The following is a 12192-nucleotide window of genomic DNA, read 5'->3' as shown; positions in this document are numbered from 1 at the left end:
TTAGAAGAAGATGTAAAGCATACAAATGCAATTTAAAATAAAATGAATGCAACTCTTGATGCTTCTTTTTTTATTTGCCTTTTAGTTTTACCAATATTATTCTGCATTAATTGGAAAACAGACCTAATCTCAAAGCATACATGTTTTAAAATAGGGGGGGGATTCTTTGCACGATTTTAAAGTATATATTTCTCTGGAAGTTCCCTTTATTAAGCTGTATCATGCGAAGGGAGCAACAACATAAACAAATGAGGAACAAAAAATCTCCAGAGGCCAGAGGCCAGGAAAGCCTATTCCTAAGTCATAAGCCATTGCGGTATATGCCGGCAAAATGGCAAGGGCAAGCATAGGACTGTTTGGAAATATACTGGGAAATTCTTCTGACTCTACGTGAGTTCCAAACGTGAGGCACTTGAATGGCATCAGAATGATCAGCCCAGGTTGGAGCCACGGCCCCTTCTTGGCTTTGGCATATTTCCCTGGCAACCCATCAAATGCTTGGACAGGCTCAGCTACAGCACAACGGGTTTCCCGGGTAACTCCCAAGCCCCTAGAAGTAGCAAAGGGAACATCTTTCTCTGTGGTTGAACTAGAGGTAGGGAAAGAATGTTTCTAAAGGAAGGTCTTGAGGTGAAAGCCTGATCAGAAATTTCTTAGGAGCCCTCAGGAACAGTTTTAGGGCAATCGCTTCTGGCCACCTGTCAAACCCCGAAGCCGCACATTTACTTGAGCAAACCAAGTAGCCCCAATTCCTGCTGCCACGCAATCACCGGGAAGCTTCAAGCTGTGCTGCCTCCCGCTTCTCTGACCTTGCAACTTCCATTCAGAATGCTGTGCCTTTGCTCCTGGATTTCACCTCCTAAATATGTCGGTGTTCCGCCACTGTTTGCAAGTGTTCGATTTCACTCTGGGGGCCTGGTTCAAGCGCCTGTGATACTTTCATAAATCTTGACTTTTATTTTAACAGAGTATGGCTTCCACACAAGCCACCACGTGACAACAAACTGACGGACAAGTGGTGGTCAAATTCAAATTGTCTACTTCATGAAGAAAAGATGGAGAAGCTCAATATCATCAGCCAAAACCAAGCCAGGGGCAGATTACAGAACAGATAGCCAATGGCTCATATGTACTGTTCCGACTGAAGCGGTAGAAAAATTCAAACAAGTCCACCGGAGCAAAAATAGGGCCATGTGTACATCCCACCTGCATTTAGAGACCATCTCACGCAACCAATATGGTCATTAAAAAGAAACAAGAAATTTTTTAAAAGACGAAATTGGGTGTCAGAAGTGACTCTGCAACTTGCTCTTGAACATAGAGTACCAAAAGCCAGTGGGAGAAACTGTGGAGTAAAATGACGGGGCAGAACTTCTCCACGTGCAGCTCAAGAAGAACAAGCAGTCCAACGAAATGAGCAGAGTCCTGGGGTTAGCCAGCCAAGAGGGAAGAGCCATGCAGCATAGCTCAAGCTGAAAGCACCGGAGGGAGAACTCAACAGTGGAATTCCACTCCTGAAGCATTCCAAGGGCACAATTTTGAACCTTGCTGCGCTACTTAAAAACAGGGCTCCAGGAATGAATGGAAGACTGTTTGAAATGTTTCAACAAGCCCAAGCGCTGGGAGCACTCATTATTCTATGCCAGGGAATTTGTCAGACAGCTTCCCGGGCAATGGACTGGAGCAGATCCATATCCGTGTCCATTGTACAGAAAGGTGACCCAAGAGAACGAGAAAATCTCCGAGCCGTGCGTTAATATCACATACAAGTACAGCTGGGCTGACTCAAACCTGGTTGCAGCAGCGCACTGACAGGGGACTGCCGGGAATTCAAATTGGGTTTAGAAGAGAGTGTGGCGTGAGGAATATCATTGCAGATGTCGCATGGATCTTGACTGAAAGTAGATAATACCAGAAAGATGTGTACTTGTTCTTCAATTCAACAGTGTGGGAAATAGCAAACGATGAATAGCATTATGAAGAATGGAAATTCAGAGCGCATAACCGTGCTCATGCAGAACATGCACACAGGCCACGAGGTGGTCCTGGAGCAGAAGAAGGGATGTTGTATGGTTTAAAGTCAGAGGTGTGTGTCAGGAGTGTTGTCCTTTCATCCTACTTGTTCAATTTGAAGACATAGTAAATAATATGAGAAACTGGACGATATAAATGGACGATAAAAAGAACCATATGGATATAAACAATAATATGGACGATATAAAGAGTAGCACAGCATCCGGGTTGGAGGAAGGCTTCTTAATCACCCAAGATAGGCAGAAGGCGCAACTTTGCTTCCAGTGTGTATGACAGCTCAATGCAGAAATACAAAAAAAAATCCTCACAATCGGACTGAGAGACAACATCATAATAAACGGAGAAAATATTGAAGTTGCAATGGATATCCTATTACTTGGATCTACAATCAATGCTCATGGACACAGCAGTCAAGAAACCAATAACATATTGTGTGGGAAAACCTGCTGCAGAGACCTCTTTAATGCGTTGCAGAGCACCGGTGTCTCTTTGAAGGTGAAGGTGTGCCCGATCCCGGTCATGGTATTTGCAATCATGTGAAATGTGGACAATGAAGGAGGAAGACCAGGAGCAGAGAAAGAATGCATTTGAATTGTGGCGCTAGAGACGCCTATTGAAAAGACCATCGACTCCCAGAAGAACACACACATATGACCGTGATTAAGTACAGCCAGGATGTTCCTAAGAGGGAGGAGGGTGAGATTTCATCTTTCACATTTGGAGTACGTTATCAGGAGAGCTCAGTCCCTGGAAAAATATGTCATTCTTGTCAAAGTATGGAAAAGTAGATCCTTGATCAGCTAGATTGACACAGTAGCTTCAGCAATGGGCCCAAGCAGAGGAGAAATTCTGAGGATCGTGCAGGAGCAGGCAGTGCCGGTTCCGGTGCACACGGGGTCCCGGTGAGTTGGGACCAACTGCAGGGACCTCCCAACAGCCACGTGTGCTCTCTCTAATCGGTAGGACTCTAAACAAGCTCATTTAGAATCCACCCTTTCTTGTTACAAGTTCTTTGCTGGGTACTAAAAAAGGCAGAGATCCTGTTGATTCCACAGGTTCCGATCTTGGTTTCCAAATGTTGCTGTAACAAAAATGTCACAAATGAGTCCTTTTAAAGAAGACCATTTTATTTAGTCACTGTTTAGGAGGCCAGAAGCCAGACGTCAGGGCACTGGCCCTGGGGTAGCCTCTCTCTGAGTCGACTCTGAGGGGAATTCTTTCTCCCCTCCAGCTTTGTGGCATCTATCGTACTCCATCTGTGCTGCTCTCGGGTCTGTGTTGGTTGTTATTAAGTGCAGTGCAGGAGGCCCCAACTCATAGCACCCCTAAGCCCCACAGGATACATACTGCCGAGTTCTCTGTTGTCCTCACAATCAATGCAGGGTTTGAGCACGTCTTTACAACCCATGTGTCAGTCCGTCCTCTCTTTTTCTGGTCCTCTGCTCTGCCAAGCTCAATGTCCTTTTCCAGGGACTGATCTCCAAAGTACGTGAGACAAAGTCTCTTCGCCCTCCATGATGAGGTGCATTCTGGCTGTACTTCTTCCAACATAAATCTGTTCATTACATCTTCTAGTAGTGCATGGTACATTAAATATTCTTCTCCAGTACCATCATTCAACGACATCAGTACTTCTTTAGTTTTTCTTACTCATTGCCCACCTTTTGAATGAAAATGAGGAGATTGATGATACCATGGCTTGGGTCTGCTGTACCTTAAGCCTCAAAGTTTCATGTTTAATGTATAACACTATAGAGATGCCTAATCTTCTCTTTTCATAACTCAGAAATGAGTAGAGACTTCCAGTTCCAAATGGCCAGGGAGAAAGCCCCAGGGGTGGTTTGGTCAGAAAGCTTCTGGCCATCCCCAAGTCCTGGCAAGGAAGCTTCTGGACATACCTACACCTTGCCAAGGCTGTCCCTAGGCCCAGCAAGACCAAGCCCAATACTTGCACATGGACCAGAACCCCTCCCAACACTGACAGTTGCACCATGGTGCTGCCGGGAAAACAGTCAATTGTGGGACATACACACAGAGAAAAACAGGCACAAATAACTGAATGGTACCCAGGCCCAAAAGCAACTTCCAGGGAGCAGGGGGAGGAGGTTGAAGCCCCTGAAACTATCAGAAATACAATTCAGAAGAATGATGTTCACTTACTGTCAATGGATGGAGGAAATATTTCAGAGATCAATGGAAAGAATAGAAAATCCAGAAACCCTACACTAAATAGAATAATAGAAGATAAATAATAATATAACATAGTTAAACCGCATTGTAAAAGAGCAGAATAATACAAGTGGAAAGCTGAATTACTGAGCTGGAAAACAATCCCCGTGACTACAGTGGACGAGAGAATCAATCAATCAATCAATAATAATGACAATAATAAGAGTAAAGGAATCTAAGAAAGGCTGCGAATTATGTGGGACATTATCAAGAAGAATATTTACATCTCATTAGGATTCCAGAGGAGGAAAAATCAAATGAACAAAATCCACAGAGAAAATAGTTCAAGATATCGTGGAAGAAGACTTCCCGATGCCCATAAAAGAGGGAGAGTGACTATTCAAGAAGTTGAGAGCGTCCCAAATAGGACAACGAGAATTACAAACTCTACTACAAGAAACCAAAGAGACCTACATAAATGGAAGACTAGTCCATGTTCAGGGATAGAAAGGCATACATTGTGAACATGTCAACACTAGCCAAAGCAATCTATAAATACAGCACAATTCTGATTCAGATCCTAACTCCATTCTTAAAGGAAATGCAAAAACTATTTAGCAATTTTATATGGAGAGAAAAGAGACCCAGAATAAGCAAGTTAAGAAGAACAAACTAGGAGGTCTATCTCTACCCAGACTCAAATTCTATTACATGCTCACAATAGTCAAGATAGCCTGGAGCGACACAACGACAGCTCTACAGACCAAGGGAACAGAATAGAAAACCCAGACGTAAATTCTTTCACCAACCGACACCTGATTTTCAACAAAAGGCCAAAAGAACATTAAGTGGGAACGAGACAGTCTCTTCAACAAATGGCGCTGGCGAAACGGGATCTCACCTGCAGAAGAACGAAACGGGAGCCATACCTCACCCCGTGCACAAAAACGGACTCGAAATGGATCAGAGACCAAAATGAAATCCCAGAGCTATGGAGATCAGTAACGAGAAAACAGGGGCACGCTTAAGGGCCCTACGGCAGGGCACAGACATGCCACCGCACATCATAGACCACTTAGAAGACAAAATCGATGACTGGGACCTACTCAAGGTTAGAGACTTGCGTGCATCTAAAGACTTCATCAAAAGAGTGAAAAGAGAACCCATAAGCTAGAGGGGAAAAATCTTTAGCAAGGACACAACAGAAAGGGAACTAATCTCTAATAGCTATAGAAAACTACAACCGTGTTTTTATAGAGTTCGCTAAAAATGACATCCAAATGGCTAAAAAGAAGAAAAGAAAAAGTGCATCATTAGCCATCTAGGAATCAAATAGAACAATATGGAGCTCTCACCATCTGCCGGTGGGCAGCCACCGGGCACAGTGATATGGTGCTATCGCAAACCACTGGGAACGGAAATGCCATACAAGCCAGAAACACTTCTGTCGAGTACAGCCCTAAAGAAGCAAAAGCCATGAGATGAAGAGCTATGTGGCCCCCTGTGTTCATCGCAGCTCTGTTCCAACAACAAGAAGTTGGAAACAGCCCAAATGCCCATCAACAGAAAAATGAATACGGAACCTTAAGTACACATACCCAATGGAATAGGATGTATGCATGGCTCAAAACAAGGATGAAAACACAAAGCACCTCACGCACGCATGGACCTGGAGAGCATCGTGCTGAATATGGTCAGTCATTGTGAGAGGGCAAAACATGCATGAAACTACTACTACGAGGCTAAAAACCAAGACAAAGATTTGCGCATCAAAGGGAACAGACTTTAAATTTTCCCAAAGGTAAGAGGGCAAGGATGGGGAGATGGAGCAGCAGACTAGAAGGGTGGCAGGTATTGACTTGGGAGGATAGAGATCCCTATGAGGGAGAAGAGAAATCAGGGGAGGTGGGATGGGACAAAATAAAGGGCAGGGTGTAGGACTCATGAGTGGTCTGAATTATTGAATGAATGCAAAGGAGATCATCTGTAATGTATTACCTATCCCCACCCCCGTCTCACCCCCACCCCTGCCTCCGGCCACCTAGTTCACAATAAAAAATTCATTTAAAAAAACCAAGTGATTAGATTTAGGACATACCCAAGAAAACCCTGTTCCCAAATGGAATGACATTCACAGGTTAGGAGTCTAATACATATTTTGGTGAAGGAGAAGACAATTCAATTCATAACAGAGGATCAGAGTAAAATTTAGAAACTCAAGGCATGCACATAAAGAGTAATGTGCTCAGCCTTATACTTATGGCTCACCTTCCCAGCTGGCCCAGAGTCTGTCTGAAAAACAGCAGGGGGAAGAAGGAATGCTGAGTGGTGAGGAGAGGAGAGGGGAGGGGAGGGAAGGGAAGAGGAAGAGAGGAAAGCTGGGGAGCCCCCCAGGCCCAGGCAGAGAAACACTCAGGGGCGGGCTGTGATCAAGTTGTCCCCTTGGAAGACAGGAGGGACAGAGGGGAAAGGACATTTCAGATGCAGGTGTAATCCCCCATTGAGAGTAATATTTCCATCCCAGATACACCAAACCGTCATCTACATTTTAACAAGATCCCATCCAAGCTTTCAGTAAGCAGCTGAGCATGTTAGCTGCGGGCCCCACCCAGGAATTCATGCCTGAGATGGTTTTTCTTCATTGCATCGCAACATAAGTTGAGGGCAGCTCTCTCTTGCCTCTCTCTTTGGGATTTTTGCACAGGAAACTGCTACCCGTAACTCCTATTTTATTTTCAGATACCTTTCAAGCAAGTTCACTTATGACGAGACTGATGGACACCAGGTTCCTGATGTAGGACCAACAATGAAGAGTCTCCTTGGCCTTGAGAAAGTGCAAGATTTTGCTAAATATCCCGTTATCTTTCTCTCGCCGGGGTTACAATGGGGACAACACTCGGTGCTTCCTCTGAGGAAGGGAAGACTTCTCTAAGCGAATGTGGGAGGCCCGGTAACCCGACAGAACCTTCAGACCCCACTTATTGGTTCCACTGCTCAGAAACAATATTTGTTCTTGCAACATGATTAAGAAAACCAAATGGCCAGGGAAATGGGGCTTGGCGCCACAGGCTTAAGGAAGTTAATATTCTACAATGTTGAGAAAATAAAATCTGGCCTTTCATAATCTTGTCAAGTGACCCTGGAATAAAAGTGACCAAGGTTAGCCTGTCCAGACAAAACAATAACAGTTCAAGGGAAAAATAGAAACGAAATGGATGAAGTTTGATATTTAAATATCAGTGCATATTTGCTACTGAACATTTCAGAAAAAAAAAACAAACTCGTGGAATATATTGCCAAGTGACGAGTCACCAAGAAGCTAGGACAGGAGTGGTCACAAGACCAAAACACTGGCATGAACTTACCACATAAACACTAAAATCATTCTTTCTTGCTATCAAGACTCCATCTCATATTCTTGCTATTAAGACTGTCTCAAAAGCTAAAGTGTCTTATGATAAGGTAGTGAAGAAAGAGAGGGAGAAGTCTGATTTACGGAACTGTAGGACAATGTTACTGTCTTCATTTTATACCCCAGCATCCTGTGAAGTGACATCATACTGAAAGCCCTTTAAAGAAAAGGCTATTAACAAAATGCATGCAGGTTAGGTGCCCTTCTTCCACACCACAATGCCCGTCACAGCTACCTCCGAATTCATTATCTCCTATCACTGTGGCAACCTTCATCAACCAGGAGCAGGGGAACACTATCAACCAAGAGGACAAGAGTAAGCCTTATCTAACCTCAGCTCATGTGCCTACATTTCAAAGCCTAATTTGTCTCTCCGTGCATTCTCAGCACGTTACATCAAGTAGCCCGTCCTTAGCACTGGATGAACCCCGAAGCACCTGAGCTCTTGACAACAGGGACTGCTTAGATTCTGGTTTCCTCATTAACATCCAATTAAGAGCAAGATTACATCAATCTCAGCTTCTCCTCTCAGTCTAGCTGTACCCAGGCATCAAATGAGACCAAAGTGACCGGTACTCAGAGAAAATGCTGAGTGGCATCGGGCAGCAAATTAAGCATACAGAGTCCTATCAAACAGAGAATGACATAAAAGACAGATAGGCCAACAATCACATTTTCAGTACTCTGTGCCTGTGCTTGGATAGTCGGTAGAACTCACCCTAACTCTTCCTGATTAACCATCTCTCAAAGCTTGTTCAATCAAAGTCTCTTTTATAAATGGGTCAGGTTAGTTAAAATAATTCAGTAGAAGACATGACAAGCCATGACAGAGCTGAAGACAGGGTGGGTTTTTGCTTCTTCACTGAATAACTAATCCTAAATTGCGAAGAGCTAACTACTCCCCAGAAGACTGCTAAGTAAGGTAGACATGGGAATGCATAACTGACCAATCTATAGGGACTGTCGTTTATTTATTTATTATTTTCATGCTCTCTGCCTTTTTATGATTTATGCTAATCTAGCCAGCATAATTCTGTGTTTACTAATGGGTATTATTGAAAGTTTTGCCCTAGTTGTTTGTGTAAACACTGTCCAGCCTGTGTGTCAGTAATTCAGTATTGCAGTCTAAAGAGCCGGCCTAGTCGTGTATAATTTCCTTTTCTCAGCAGTGTTTCAGATCCCATAGCATTAGCTAAATGAACGATACTGTCGATACCTTATGCCCCATGGGAATTCTCTTTTATGTTCTCCAGTAAAATAATGATGGTGTCTCCCAAGTGAACCAGGAACATAGATAAACCAGATGTTTGGATTTGGGGCTCACTCTTAATCGTAGCCCTCACCTAACAACAACAGGTTCTTGTGATGTGACCCTACTCAATCCTGAAGACATGAATGCTGTAGCAAAGTGTGGGGAAGATATCAAATGAGGCTTGGCTATCAGAAAGAAAAGCAAATTGTGCTTAAAGTCTTGTCTTCGGACAAGCAGCCAACTTTACCTGAGACACCAATGACGTCTACCAGCCTGCGTAATCCAAGAATTATAAAAAATAAAATCCAAATCTGGATGAGTGAACATCCAGAGTGTAGCAGAGCTTAAATGCACAACATCTGGGTTCAGAAGGCTACGGATGACAGTGGAAGCCCAAAATCCATTTGCAGGCTCCCCATGGATTAAGTCTCTAGTGCATGCCTTCTGACTATAATTCAGGGATGCGAATAGCCTGTCTATCAGACAGAGACCATTCTAAAGTGGGTTATAGCAGATGTAGTTGTGTAACACCTTATCATCTGATCCCCATTTTGACCCATTTCAAATTTGTTCCAGTTTTTAATATTTTCTTTTTTTAAAATATGAGATTTCTCTCTGTTTTATTTTGTCATTGTTGTTGGCTTTTTATGTTTCTCTGTATATGAAATCCAGGATGGGAAAATCTATTGTGTTACTTAGGGTTGACTAGAGAAACAAATCCAGAGACACTTATACGTGTATAAAAAGATCTTTATATACAAGAGCAATTGAATATTGAGAAAACATCCCAGCCCCATCCAGATCAAGTCCATAAGTCCAATAGTAGCCCATACCAATCTTTAAAGTCTTCTTCAGATTCACGAAACACATGCTGGAGATGAGGAAGGCTACTTGATAATGATGAAAGAGTCAATCCATCAGGAAGGCAACACAGTTATAAAGACAGGTGCGCCTAATAACAGAGACCAAAATACATTGAGCAAAAACGGACAGAACTAAGTGGAGAAATTGACAAATGAGCAATTGTAGTTGGAGCTTATTTCACAACAGGCTTGCCATGAGAATACAGTCAAAATTATCCCCAAATCCAAGGCAAAATAATGAGGGAAAAGGTCCATGCTAATGTTGAAATCCTGGACATGTTGCTCCTGGCAAACCCACCACTACAGATCAACAAATGTGGTGGGATTGATAAGACAAAGACCAGGTATGTGCAGAAAGAAGTCACTGAGTGGGGAAGGGCTCCTTCCAGATATGCCTGGCTTTGGGACAAGCGGAACGCTGAACATGAGTGTGGGATCACCGTGGATAGCTCCCGGTGGGAATTTGAGACCTGCAGGTACTAGGTGACCATCATCGGTGCCCCTGGACATAGAGACTATCAAAAACATGATTACAGGAACATCGCAGGCGGACTGTGCCGTCCTGATTCCTGCATCTGGTGTTAATGAATGTGAAGTCAGTGTCTTTGTAGGAAGGAGGCTGAAGAAAATTGAAAACTGCATCAGTGAGAAAAAGGCCAGGAAAATTGTGCATCACAACAATGCACCTGCTAATTCTTAAAGGGTAGCACGGGCCGTCCTAGGAGAATTTCACTAGGACACCTTACCCCCCACACGCTCTACAGCCTCTTCGGTTTTCTTTTTGTTCTTCAACTGCAAAGAACATTAAAAAACACAATTTGACATCCCTCAAGGATGTGGTGTAAATAGAAGATTAGAGGATTATTTGGGGAGAGCTAAAGAGGTGGAAACAACAACTTTAGAAGTGTATAGACATGGAGGAGATCTTAAGAAACAATATTTCTCATTTTGATATAATCTATAAAATGTTTCTATGATTTTGTAGCAATACTTTTAACTTATCTTGATATTCTTGTAAGTGTACATGGAACATTCTTCAGCATAGAACATATAGTGTGAGGTCGTCTAACAAGACCCACTATAGCTAAAATAACTGAAATCACATGAAATATGTTCTCTGATCACCACTGCCATCCTGGAATAAGTGTAATGTTAACATCCATGGTGTATGATGCTTTTTATACTTTCCTGAATTCAGTTTACTGATACTGGTTGAGTGTTTTTGTGTTTTTATTCATAAAGGATATTTTTCTGTGGTTTTCTCTAGTTGTGATGTCTTACCTTTGGGCATCAGGGCAATACTAGCTTCAATGGATGAGTTGGAATTTTCTTCACAACAGAAAAAAAATCACAAATACATGGTAATTAAAGAACCCATTCCTAAAGAATTAAGGGGTAAGATTCCAAAGGGAATTTTGAAAACACTTTGCTATAAACAAAAATTACAACACACTAACCTATGGGAGGCAGCTAAGTCAAGGATTAGAGTAATGTATAGTTAATTAATGTCTTTATTAACAACAAAGAATAATACTTACCTGGCAGGGGAGACACCATGATCACGAAGGTGGTTTTCCCAGGGCGAGGCTTATCCATTGCACTCCGGATGTGCTGACCCCTGCGATTTCCCCTGCGATTTCCCCAAATGTGGGAAACTCGACTGCATTAACAAAAGAAGAATAAGCATCTCCAATCAGCAGACTTTAAGAAACTAGATAAAGAAGAGCACACTAAACCCAAAATCAGCAGAAGGAATGAAATCATTAAGATTAGAATATAAATAAAGGAACTAGAAACACCGTAAAGTCAACAAAAATAAAAAGTGACTGAAAAGATCAACAAAATGGATAAGACTCTTGGTAGACTGACAAAGTAAAAACTACAACAGAAAATTCTATGAATAAAATGCACGAGAGAAAGAGAAATGCAGTAAACCAGCAATGGAAGAGGGCACAGATGGTCTCCTCTGACTTCCGTATCGCCTGGAGGCCGGGGTCAGCCAGCCCCTCACCCTCTATCCTACTGCACCTAGGGGGACCCCAGCCTTTCTTCCCAAGCCACACCACAGCTATGCTGGGTTCAAAAATGTGTTTCTTCTTTTTTCGAATCATTTTATTAGGGGCTCACACAACTCTTATCACAATCCATACATACATCAATTGTGTATAGCATATCTGTACATTCATTGCCCTCATCATTCTCAAAACATTTGCTCTCCACCTAAGCCCCTGGCATCAGTTCCTCCCTTTTTCCTCTCCCATCCCCCTGACCCCTCCCTCATGAACCCTTGATAATTTATAAATTATTATTTTGTCATATCTTACACTGTCTGACGTCTCCCTACACCCACTTTTCTGTTGTCCATCCCCCAGGCAAAAAGGTGCTTCAATGGCCACATAGTACTTAGAAACAGTACACACAGTTAAGGGGGTTTGTTAGGGAAATTAATAGGTTACCACAGT

At 42.8% G+C, this 12192-nt stretch overlaps 1 pseudogene; it reads left to right on the top strand.

The window, feature by feature from the left end:
* Positions 1–11260: 11260 nt before the first annotated feature.
* On the top strand, positions 11261–11400 carry LOC142438017 (U1 spliceosomal RNA; annotated as a pseudogene).
* Positions 11401–12192: the final 792 nt, after the last annotated feature.

This window comes from Tenrec ecaudatus, chromosome 1 (assembly GCF_050624435.1).
Source record: "Tenrec ecaudatus isolate mTenEca1 chromosome 1, mTenEca1.hap1, whole genome shotgun sequence".
Classification (NCBI taxonomy): domain Eukaryota; kingdom Metazoa; phylum Chordata; class Mammalia; order Afrosoricida; family Tenrecidae; genus Tenrec; species Tenrec ecaudatus.
This window is presented reverse-complemented; position numbering and strand designations above follow the sequence as displayed.